The sequence below is a fragment of the Dipteris shenzhenensis genome, chromosome 17 (genome assembly GCF_047967505.1).
Source record: "Dipteris shenzhenensis isolate YYH24624 ecotype China chromosome 17, Dip_SZ_1.0, whole genome shotgun sequence".
Lineage (NCBI taxonomy): Eukaryota > Viridiplantae > Streptophyta > Polypodiopsida > Gleicheniales > Dipteridaceae > Dipteris > Dipteris shenzhenensis.
In genome coordinates this window covers 5,726,124-5,737,369 of record NC_141612.1, presented here as the reverse complement: position 1 = coordinate 5,737,369, position 11,246 = coordinate 5,726,124, and the positions used below count along the sequence as shown (strand labels likewise).

Here is an 11,246-nt window from a genome sequence, read left to right as displayed (position 1 = left end):
GACCACCACAATAATGTTGTCCTACCCCACCCAACCAGAGGATTTGATAGAGCAACCACACCATTACGGAAGTCTCAGACGAGATTGAGGACATTGGATTTAGACATGTAATCACGACACTTTGCTTACCCAACCAAAGATGTAATCATGACGATTTAGTTGTGTTGCCTGTTCTAGTGTTTTGCAATCAAAGAATGCCTAAGGACATGAGAATGATGGATCATGTATTCAATTATGCAAAATAGATTGGATTTAATTCTCACTTAAACAAAAACGTTTTTTTGTTGCTTTTAGTCTTAAAAGAGATTTTAATTTTAAAACAAAAAGATGTGGGTGTGTATGAGAGATTAATTTTAAAAGCAGTATTGTATGTGAGATTTTAATTTTAAAAAAAGAGGGGTGTGTGTGTGTGTGTGTGTGTGTGTGTGAGAGAGAGAGAGAGAGAGAGAGAGTTTAAATTTAAAAAGTGTGTGTGTGAAGGCAAGCATCCTCTAAATGGATTTCTCGACACTACTTGACAGATTATGGATTTCTCGACACTACTTGATTTGTTACAAGTCTCTGGAGAAAATTCCCTAAGCTAACTCTCCCACTGAAACACTACACAAATGGTACAACAACTTTTAAAGAAGAAGACAAGCAAGATCGATAAAGTACCCAAAAAGAAACTATAACGTTCATTTAACCTTCACAGGGTTATATTTGTAGAAGATAGGTGATGCTGGGCAGGCTAGATGACAAATCTGGTCCGCCTCTATGAGCAGAGGGGTACTCACATCTGTGCATACATCAAAAGAGCAACAAATAATTCACTATTTGCAGTAGTACAACAATTATTACCTCTCTGGAAAAATAGTGCATATAACATAAGACATGGCCATTTGCATATTCTGTAAATTTATGCATTCCCCTATGTGTTTTATTGTAACAAGCTACATCAAAACATTCAATCAGATATTCTTTTTTAACTTTGCAAAGAAATAGAACATGAGAGAGGAATAAAAGCATGTGTATGAGATCATGGAGACTTGTGAATAAACCACATTTCTAAACTCAAGTTTTCTGGGAGCTATAACACAGCCTAGGCTTCGAATAGAGCCCTGCATAATAGATTTCTAAGGAAAAAGTGCATTGCTGTCAACTATGTTTGTACTCACTGAAACCATGGGCCTTGCTGCTATATTACTCACCAAGACCTACAAAGCTCCAAAAACTCAATTCCAAATCATTAGGAAGCTTCACCTACTTTGACGAGGATTCCATGCAGTCACCTTCGGTCTGCAAAGGCTCCTTATCCCTCTAGCTCATCAGACCATCTCTAAATGTCAGACATTATAGCAGTTCCATCTAGATCTACATACCTGATCTCAGCAACACACGGAGTCATCAACAAGAGAAGCTCTCATTTTTTCGTCACCATGTTTGCCGCTGGTTTTGATTCCTACTTACACTCCTTTTTTCTTTTGATCAGCTTTCTTCTTTTTGCAGTTCCTCGCATAACATCCAGGCTGGTTGCACTAGAAGCATTTCTTCTTTTTCTTGCTCCTCCTCCTCATCAAATGTCTTCTTTCTTCTTGTCGGACTTATCGTTGCCAGGCTTGCAGTTTCCTGTGGCTTTACTCTTGCCTTGCGCAACAAAGGCTTTGTCCCTGCCCTAGCCTCCTCTTGGACCAACATAGGCCCCCACCTCCTCAAAAGTGACCAGCTTTGACCTTTCCGAAGTGTAATGCCACTTTGAAAGGTTCTGAAGCTCTTCGGCATAAGGTCCACCTTATGATTAACTGCTCTGACTTGATCTCCCTGATAGAAAATAGAGATGGAGGTTGCTTGCTGTAGACAACACTCCAACAGTGGAAGATTGTGAAAACGTTGCCCAGAAATCACACAATGCTAACTCAAATCTCAATCCTTTTCCTTATTGTGTACACAAGTGAATATAGACAGATGCAGGCATTTATGAAATAGAAACAATAAATATGTATTGCTCCAAAGATGGACAAAACCTTGTACAAAGGTGTGCACAGTCTGCCACCATCTAGCATATAGAGTACTACCCAGACGTGGACCCCTAGCACCACAAAACTGTTCTCCTACCTCCACCTGGCACCTTCAAAACTATGTCAGCCTGCGTGCTCTCCAAGACCTTAAGTGGGCTGAGTAGATGCCCTTAAAACAGACCTTGCTCCTCTGGTGGACAGCCAAAGGTGAGGCACTGTTTGTAGGCACAAGGCTCCTTGGTTCTTTGCCTCCTTGCCACTAGAACTGCAGCAAATGTGTGACGGTCTGCATGTACTTCTGGACTTCCCTACTGCTGGATCTGTAGCCTGGACCTGAGCCCAAAGGAAGACTCATGGCCTCCCTGCTGCCCTGCAAGCACCCAATGCTGAGGCTCTATGAATGAGAGAGAGAGCCTGATGCTGGGGTTCTTTATATAGGGGCTGGATGACCCCAAAACATCCCAACACCAGACTGCCGACCTGTTGACCCGACCTGGTCTAGTACAACTCCGGCCTGCTATTGCACTGCTCTGACCTGCTGTTGTACTGTCCCAGATCTATTGGCCAGTGCCAGGGCCGCCCTTACAGCCCATGTGACCTGCCCTTTCAGGCCCTTCTAGGCAGCCCTTCCCTGCAAAGATACTTGCTGCTCACATGGCAGCGAGCACACCTCTACTAGCAGCCCTGCTACCCCTGTAGCACCTTTCCTTGCTGCCCACGTGGCATTTCTCTGTCCCAACAGGTGCTGTTGGTTACCCCCCCCCAAATTTCTTCCTCATTGGAGGGTCATAGGTGGGGAGCTCACATAATAATCCCAACACTCTCGGCACCTTCACTTTCATGAGGTAGTCTCGCATGGTATCTTCCTCCTCCATCCTCGTGGTAAACAGTTGATTCTAAAGATTGATGATCCCCGTAGTTTTGTTCGTTTCAATACAGATCCTTCAGGAAGTCCTTCCACCTCATATAGATCCACATCCACTACATCTTCAGGTTTCAGATTCTTCCCTATCATTAGCTTCCACAACTTCCTTGCCACCAGGTGGCTTCGCAGCTTCACCTTCCAAATAAACTATTTATCCCCATCTAATTTGCCCACCCCTCCAATCGACGCATGTGTTACCATTACTGAAGTTCTTTGGAATAGACTCAACATAAATGCAGCTGATACAAACTGAGGCACACTTGTTTAAATCTTGATTAGCTTCCACCTCGCAAAGGTACCTGTCCTTTAGACATGGGAGTTGGCTTCAATTTCAACAAGACTGAACTCAGATCTCCTTTCAAAAATTCTCACCTATACCATGTTAGAAAATAGAGACGGAGGTTGCTTGCTATATATCCAACATTCCCGCAGGGGAAGAACACATAGAAAGTAGGCCAAGAATCGCACAGTGCTTCATTTGTGCACACTAGTGTATATAGCGATAGATACAGACAGAGTTCTTGAACAATGCACAATACTACCTAGATGTGGACCCTTGGCACCTTCAGAGCTTTCTACCTCCTCTTGGTGCCTTCGATCTACTGTCAGCCTGCGTGCTCTAGGAGCTTTAGTGGGCTGCTTAGAGCAAGCATACAATATGCACATTGTATTAATCAATGAAAGACAAGATTAAAGGTTTCTGATGAGGGCTACTTACACATCGCTTTTCTTTCAACCACAAAAAGAAATATAAGGAGAGCAAACCTGCAGAACTCGCTCAAAGGCCTAACGATATTTTCTTGTCTGTCCTAATCTATAGTGACAGAAACCTAATCCAAGCCTTACAGCAGCTGGGCAATGTGGGTGAACCCGCAATGCTTTCTGTGGAAACAATTCAAAATGTGTTCTCTTTAAGTTGGAGAACCAGACCACTAAAAAAAGAAACAGTTCCCCAGTATACAACTGGCAGCAGAATACAAAACCTTGTATAGTTCCAAAGAGTCTTGAAAGCGCCCACGATTGAACTCAACACATATGCCTGTTGCAAGTGTATTGAATGAAAACACAGGAATGACACCTGCATACAACTTGGTGTCTAAAATGACAGCCGCATCCAGCAAAAACAAGGCAAAGAGAATTTAATGACTCAAACATGTTCACTGTCTCAAAAAAAAAGCCTCACGGTGATTGCCATCCACCTTTTTGCGATTAAGTTGATAGATCTCTTCATTCTGGGGCACGATACAATCATTCATTCTTATTCTTTCCTTAATTCATCGTAATTCATTGAAACATTGTTTCACCCAAAGAAACAAGCAACAAAAAGATCCAATAGACTGGTGACTCGAGAAATTCAGCAGATTGGGTTTGAAACAGCATCTCCTACACTTTAAGCATTCTTGAAATTACAAAAGGAATTCTGACTGCAACTTCTGTGTCTAGTAACTCAAAACATGGCAAGATTATAACATAAGAAAAGCTATTGATGTAGCTTATAAGGTATTACCAACATCCACGGCTAATCACACCTGGCCTAAGATTGCAGGGATGTTGTCTGGCCGTCCATCCAGTACAATCTTAAAAACCTCAGAAGTCTGGCCTTTTGCCAGTAGAAGCTGGCCTACAAAAGCAGATAAACAAAACCAACATTATGCATGATCCAAAAACACATCTTCTTATATTCCTTATTTTAAGGATTGAGCTGTCCATCAATTAGCTAGCCACGTGTCCTTCTCTTAGCTTAGGATGATTCGAGAGTCTTCCATTGTTGGATTAAAACAAAAAATATGGACCATTGAATGCGAGCGGGCTTCCATCCCAACTGTCTTCCCCTGCCACCACCTACATTTTGAGCCTACAGCCTAGGCGCAAGCTTTTGTTATTCGACAGTCATCAAATGATTCAATGTGCCTATAATGCTGATGTACTGATTATTTCTGTGGACTTTGGTTCTCCCCTTTCATTAAGCAGGCTGGAAGAGACCGAAGAGATAGGATTTCTAGAATCCAATAATGCAAGCGACTCTTCCCTTATCTGTGCCTTCCTGTGCTGAGTCTCCTTCGAAGATAGAGAGCTCCGCTTACCCTTAGAAATTTAGGCACCATGAAATGCAACTCCACGATCCTGGAGTGATGCTTCTTCTGTGCCTGACATCGCTTAATCAAATGCTGTGAACGTGGTTTGGCAGAAGTAATTGTACAGGATCTCGGACAGGTCGACGACCTCCACTAAAACGCGGTGGTCTTGAGTGCAGACAGCGAGCAAGGAACCACCATGGGGGGCGAAGCCCTGGGGAGAACTATTGATACGAAAGATTGAACCCGCTGCTTCTTGGAATACAGGGGAAAGTAGTTCCATCTTGGCTCCCCAATGGTTCATTTTGGATCCAACAAACCCAAGAGAATATTAAGAACCTGGAAAGTCTTGCACAAAGAATCAGTTGCAAGGTCAGTTTGCAAACAACGCGTAAACGTGTTGAAGTCGATGCAAGGTACCGCTCCAACAGTTGCAGAATGATGAAGCCAAGGAGTATGGAAGGTCCATCAATTCTTTCGATTTAGAGGCTCAAAAGTGGCACTTCAAGGAAATTGCAAAGCCCAATACCAAGTCTCATGCAACGATCATCGAGAGGCAACCATTGGAAGAGATCTTTGCTGCTTATTTGACAATTCTCGCACCTATAGTGGAAGATCTTAGATTACAACAGCTGTATAGCAAAAGGTTTTTCTCTGGTATTTTTTGGTGCAGCGATGCGACCATCTAGCAATTGAATAAACGTCGCCTAATTTACATGAAGGGACACATTAAGCCCAACAAGAAGTCCAAAGGCTTGCTCTTAGTTGCAGGCTACAAGGGTAAAACATATGGAAGAGTTGAAGTGCAGAATCTAAATCGACATAGTCGAAGGTGCGTTGTTGATCATGATTGCTTTATGAGAGGGGTATATCTCACGCCATAGAGCCTTTAGGAATAGTTGTTTCACCACCATTGGTGTTGGTATTGTAAAAAACATGACTAGCAAAGCAGTATGCAAATTTGTTTTGCAGTTCTGACAACAAGAAGGCACCTCCACGCCCAAAACATACAAATCCAACTGGATTTTTGACCAAGCACATGTATAAAAATTGTGGTATGTACTATGCTCTTTGTATTCTATTTTGCAGGCTCAAACAAAGAGTGTCATAGTGAAGGAAACCCGTTGTGTTTCCCACTCCATAGCTATAGAAATAGTCACATTGTATAGAGGAGTTGGGTGAGAGCGAAGGTATCAAGCTCCTGTAGGAGGGATGGAGCTTTGGTAGGAGACATTACGTAAGCAGGAGGACATGTTTGGTAGAATACAAGCATTGCCATCGCAAAGGGTTGGATTGCATGCTTGCAACATCATGAAAATGGGACCCACGTCGTTGTAGACGGGTCAGACTACTCGTATATGTAAAATAAGCCTCTTTGGTATACTATCAGACATTGTCAAATGCCCTCCAAAAAAACAATGATACCTTTTCCAACCCATGTAGTTGGCTCATCCTAATCAATTCTAGAGGCTTTGTTATAATAATGTGTTGCACAGATAAAATATTCATCTCGCACGTGGATGCTACTCGATATGAAGCAAAAATGTGCAACGGACACCGAGATCCATATACCACACCGTCGGATCAACACCAAACTTTGCAAGGGTCTTAAAACAAGTTGTTTTAATTTCCTTGCAAGTTTAAGGTGCATTGGATGCCGGATGTGACACCGGGGAAGAAGAAAGCCCATATTTGCATGTGGATGCTATGTATGTGTGAAGGAAAAATGCACAATGGACATCCGCATCCATATATCCCACCATCAGATCAGCACCAAACTTTGCAAGGGTCTTGAAAAAATTAGTTTTAATGTCCTTCCAAAGTATCAGGTGGATCAGATGCCGTATGTGACACCGTGGAACAAGAATGCACATATTTGCATGTGGATGCTACGCGATATGAAGGAAAAATGTGCAAGGACACCGACATCCGTATATTCCACCATCGAATTAGCACCAAATTTTGAAAGGTCCTTAAAACAAGTTGTTTTAATGTCCTTGCAAAGTGTAAGATGCATTGGATGCCGGATGTGCCACCAGGGAGCAAGAATGCTCATATTCGCATGTGGATGCTATGTATATGAAGGAAACAAGCGCAACGGACACCGACATCACACCATCATATCAGCACCAAACTTTGCAAGGGTCTTAAAACAAGTTGTTTTAATGTCCTTGCAAAGTCTAAGGTGCATTGGATGTCGGATGTGACACTAGGGAATTAGAATGCCCATATTTGCATGTGGATGCTATGTATGTGAAGGAAAAATGCACAATGGACATCTGCATCCGTATATCCCACCATCGGATCAGCTCCAAATTTGCAGGGGTCCTTTTTTTTTTTTTTTCATGGCTAGAAGCACACGGATGCGTGTATTTCAATACTCATGCATGATGCATGGTGAACAACTAGCAAATATTCATTCCAAGCCATGTAATTGACATTAGATGGGCATGACACTTTGCATAGGCATTGAAATTGCCTTGTTTAAGGGTTGTGCAAAGTATCACTCTCAGAAAATACCATTTTTGTGGTTAGAAGCACACCAATGCATGTTTTTCAATGCTCATGCATGATGCATGGTGAAAAACAAGGAAATATCCATTCCAAGCCATGAAAATGACATGAGATGGTCATGATACTTGCATAGGCCATGAAATCACCTATTTTAAGGCTTTTACAAAGTTTCATGTCCATAAAATACCATTTTCATGGCTACTAGAAGCACATCAATGCATGTTTTTCAACACTCGTGCATGATGCATGGTGAAAAACTAGGAAATATCCATTCCAAGCCATGCAAATGACATCAGATGGCTATGATACTTTGTGTAGACATTAAAATTACTGAGTTTAAGGCTTGATCAAAGTATTTTCTCCATCAAATACCATTTTCAGGGCTACAAGCACACCAATACATGTTTTTGAATACTGATGCATAATACATGGTGAAAAACTAGGAAATATTCATTCCATGCCATGAAAATGACACTAAATGGCCATGATACTTTGCATAAGCCTTGAACTCACCTATTTTATTGCTTGCACAAAGTATGATGCTTATCAAATGTCATTTGCATGGCTAGAAGCTGATAGATGCATGTTTTTCAATGATCATGCATGATGCATGGTGTGAAACTAGGAAATATCCAATGAAAGTGACATCGAATGGCCATGATTATTTGCATAGGACTTGAAATCACCTGGTTTGAGGCTTTTGAAAAATATGGCATGCACATCTAATACCATATGCATGACTAGAAGTACAATGATGTATGTTTTAAAGAGTGCAAGGTGTGGTAAAAAAGGAGATATGATTAAAAAAATCAACACGCACCCTAAAACAGGGCCTTCCAGGATGGCAAGATTTTGTAATCCAATACAAGTCATCATTTATTAAACCTAGTAAGAAACTCGAAATACTAGGACAATCAATTCTCATGGACGGGGGTGCCTCTCAAGGTCTAGTTCTTTAGAGAGCATCTAGGACCCATTCGATATAAGCAATTTCTGCGGCAACTTTTCACCGACCTGTAGAACAGTGGTCGCATAGCAAAAACAGGGCACTTTTCTAAGTGCCTACGGAAAACTTCCACCACCAAAACGGGCCCCGAAATGGCCTCGAATCAAAAAAATAATGTCACCAAGGGCTTTTCCCCATATATTTCCCTCTCACTGCACCACGAAGGGCATCCCAATCTGAGACAATGCACTTAGCACAAAGAGGTGTCCTGATAATGGGTGGGCCTTGTAGGTATGCAGGTCCACTCTCATGGTTTGCTCCTTGTGCCGCAGGTAGATATTATCATTATGCCAGTCATGCATGAGTCTAGAAATTCAAAAGAATGGCCTGCCTAGGATAGCTCCATACCCAAGCTATAGTGTGAAGTCCATGACCACGAACCCGACAAGACACGCGTCCAAAAACCTTATTGACATGAGACATGTGATCGGCAATGTAGTGTTGGGCACCTTTGCGGACCACTATTTTGAAGTTGAATTCTTAAAGCAAGAGAAGCCATTTGGTTATTCTTCCTGTTGTACACGGATGGTTCACAAGATAAAGCAATGCTTGATGGTCGGTGTAGAAGACAAAATCATTTGCCAGTAGATAGTGCCGAAATTTCTTTACACTATGCACCATTGCTAAGGCTTCTCTTTTTGCGGTGGTATAGTTGATCTCTGCATCATTGAGTTGCTGACTTTGCAAACTTTATTTTTTATGTTAGTATAGTTGATCTCTGCATCATTGAGTTGCTGACTTTGCGGACCACTATTTTGAAGTTGAATTCTTGAAGCAAGAGAAGCCATTTGGTTATTCTTCCTGTTGTACACGGATGGTTCACAAGATAAAGCAATGCTTGATGGTCGGTGTAGAAGACAAAATCATTTGCCAGTAGATAGTGTAGGGCTTCTCTTTTTGTGGTGGTATAGTTGATCTCTGCATCATTGAGTTGCTGACTTTGCAAACTTTATTTTTTATGTTAGCCACATAGAAATTGCCTTTGATCTTCCAAGCCGATCTTAGATAAGTACTAAAAGTTTTAGGAAATACAAAAACAAAGGAAAACTTTGTTTTCGTTGGTATAGGTGCCGGTATATACCGATGCCTATACTGACTCAGATAAACTTTCAAAAAGCAAACCCACACTACTACACACGGATCCTATTGCAATGCTTAAGTACTGACATTTAGCGTGCACGAGATGCTAATCATCGGTATTGGAAGCGAGGTTCGTTAAGGGTCGCTGTATAGCGACTTTAGTAAAACGTCGCTATATAGTGACGTTTGCCTAAAGTTGCTATATAGCGACTTTTATTAGATTGGTAATGGTCATTATATAGCGACACTGAGATAGTTTTCTATAGCGACGTTTTACAGAGAGTTTTTTTTCCCATACCGACCTTAAAAGGTAGTTTTTTCCAATGACAAAATTTTTTTAATTTTTGTATATGTTTGATCTTTTGAGAGAATAAAAGTATGAGAGCATGTACATCAAGCCTTTGAAGCTCATATATTCATGTCCAAGTTTGAGATGAAAAAAATCAATAAAGAGCATTTACATTAACAGTTTCATCTTGAGCCAAGTCTAATGTGCCAAACAAGTCTATCTCTAACTCTATACCAAGTTGATCTCCTATATCATCATCGTACTCTAGCATCGTACGTTCACCTAAGAGTACTTGATCATCTTCTTCAATAAAGTGTGTGATTCTTGATGATCGTCGTCTTCTTCCTCAATACTGTGATCTCCATCTTCCTCCCGTACGATGTCATTATGCGCATCTTCCTCTTAGCTCATATTGTGATCTTCATCTTCTTCGCTAGATTCATCTAGATCAATTGGATCCGGCATTGGTAGTGGCATCTGCATATCCACATCTCTATCTTCAAAAATTTGCTTACTTCGTGGTGCAACTTGGATTAGGTACCACCATCTTGGATCAGAACCATCCGGATGAAAATCTACCTATATTGAAGATGGGTGCCAAATGCCATCAATTATATATATGAAATTATGCTTAGGTACATGTATCAATGGATCTTTAAAAATGAAAGCTTCGATTAATTAAATCATTAGTATGCACTTGCTCACAGTGCTCAGGAAGAACAAAAGTATTACTTTCATCGATCCAAAGTTTGCTGGAGTCTATTGCAAAGAAACTGCTACTATCTTTTCTCACTATCGCATGGGGACCGTTGTAAATAGTTCTAAACCATTTTACATCAAGAATGAAAATACTAAATCATCTGAAATCAACTTCATAGATTTTGTGTATGGTTCCCGAGCCATATAATATGTACCCTTCCAGAGGTATCATACCTATCTCTAGAAGTGAGAGTGAGTACACTGTTGCTGGTGCATGTTGGCTATCTTGTGTGAAGTTAGCCATGACTACACAATCATACGTGACTCTCTTTGAATCGATGCCTTTGATGCAAAAATGTTGTCCATATGACCATAATGCACTGTACTTTTTGTATCGTAAAAGAGCATCATTAAAACAATGAAGATGCAACTATTTTATAGTGTATATTGCCACAAATAATTACTTAATTATGTAAAGAGGTAAGAAACTTACATGCATCATACATGCAGATGATAACTCTTGCTCGTGCTCGTTTATTGTCTCTCCATCGCGTTTGGCTTTACATAGAGCCAATTGTAGCCAATCAAGTGACATGTGAGTGGGAAGAAGAGCCACATCCCTTGGATATTGTTGCGATCGCATGTACATTACTCTGAATCT

The 11,246-nt window shown here is 41.1% G+C and overlaps 1 long non-coding RNA gene across 1 annotated transcript; it reads right to left on the bottom strand.

Annotated features, from left to right (window-relative positions):
• Nucleotides 1–3,688: 3,688 nt before the first annotated feature.
• Nucleotides 3,689–4,996, bottom strand: LOC147891579 (uncharacterized). Its single transcript, XR_015542505.1, has 3 exons — nt 4,430–4,996; nt 3,906–3,961; nt 3,689–3,804 (listed from the first exon to the last, which is right to left on the bottom strand). It is a non-coding gene; the product is annotated as an uncharacterized LOC147891579 (long non-coding RNA).
• Nucleotides 4,997–11,246: the final 6,250 nt, after the last annotated feature.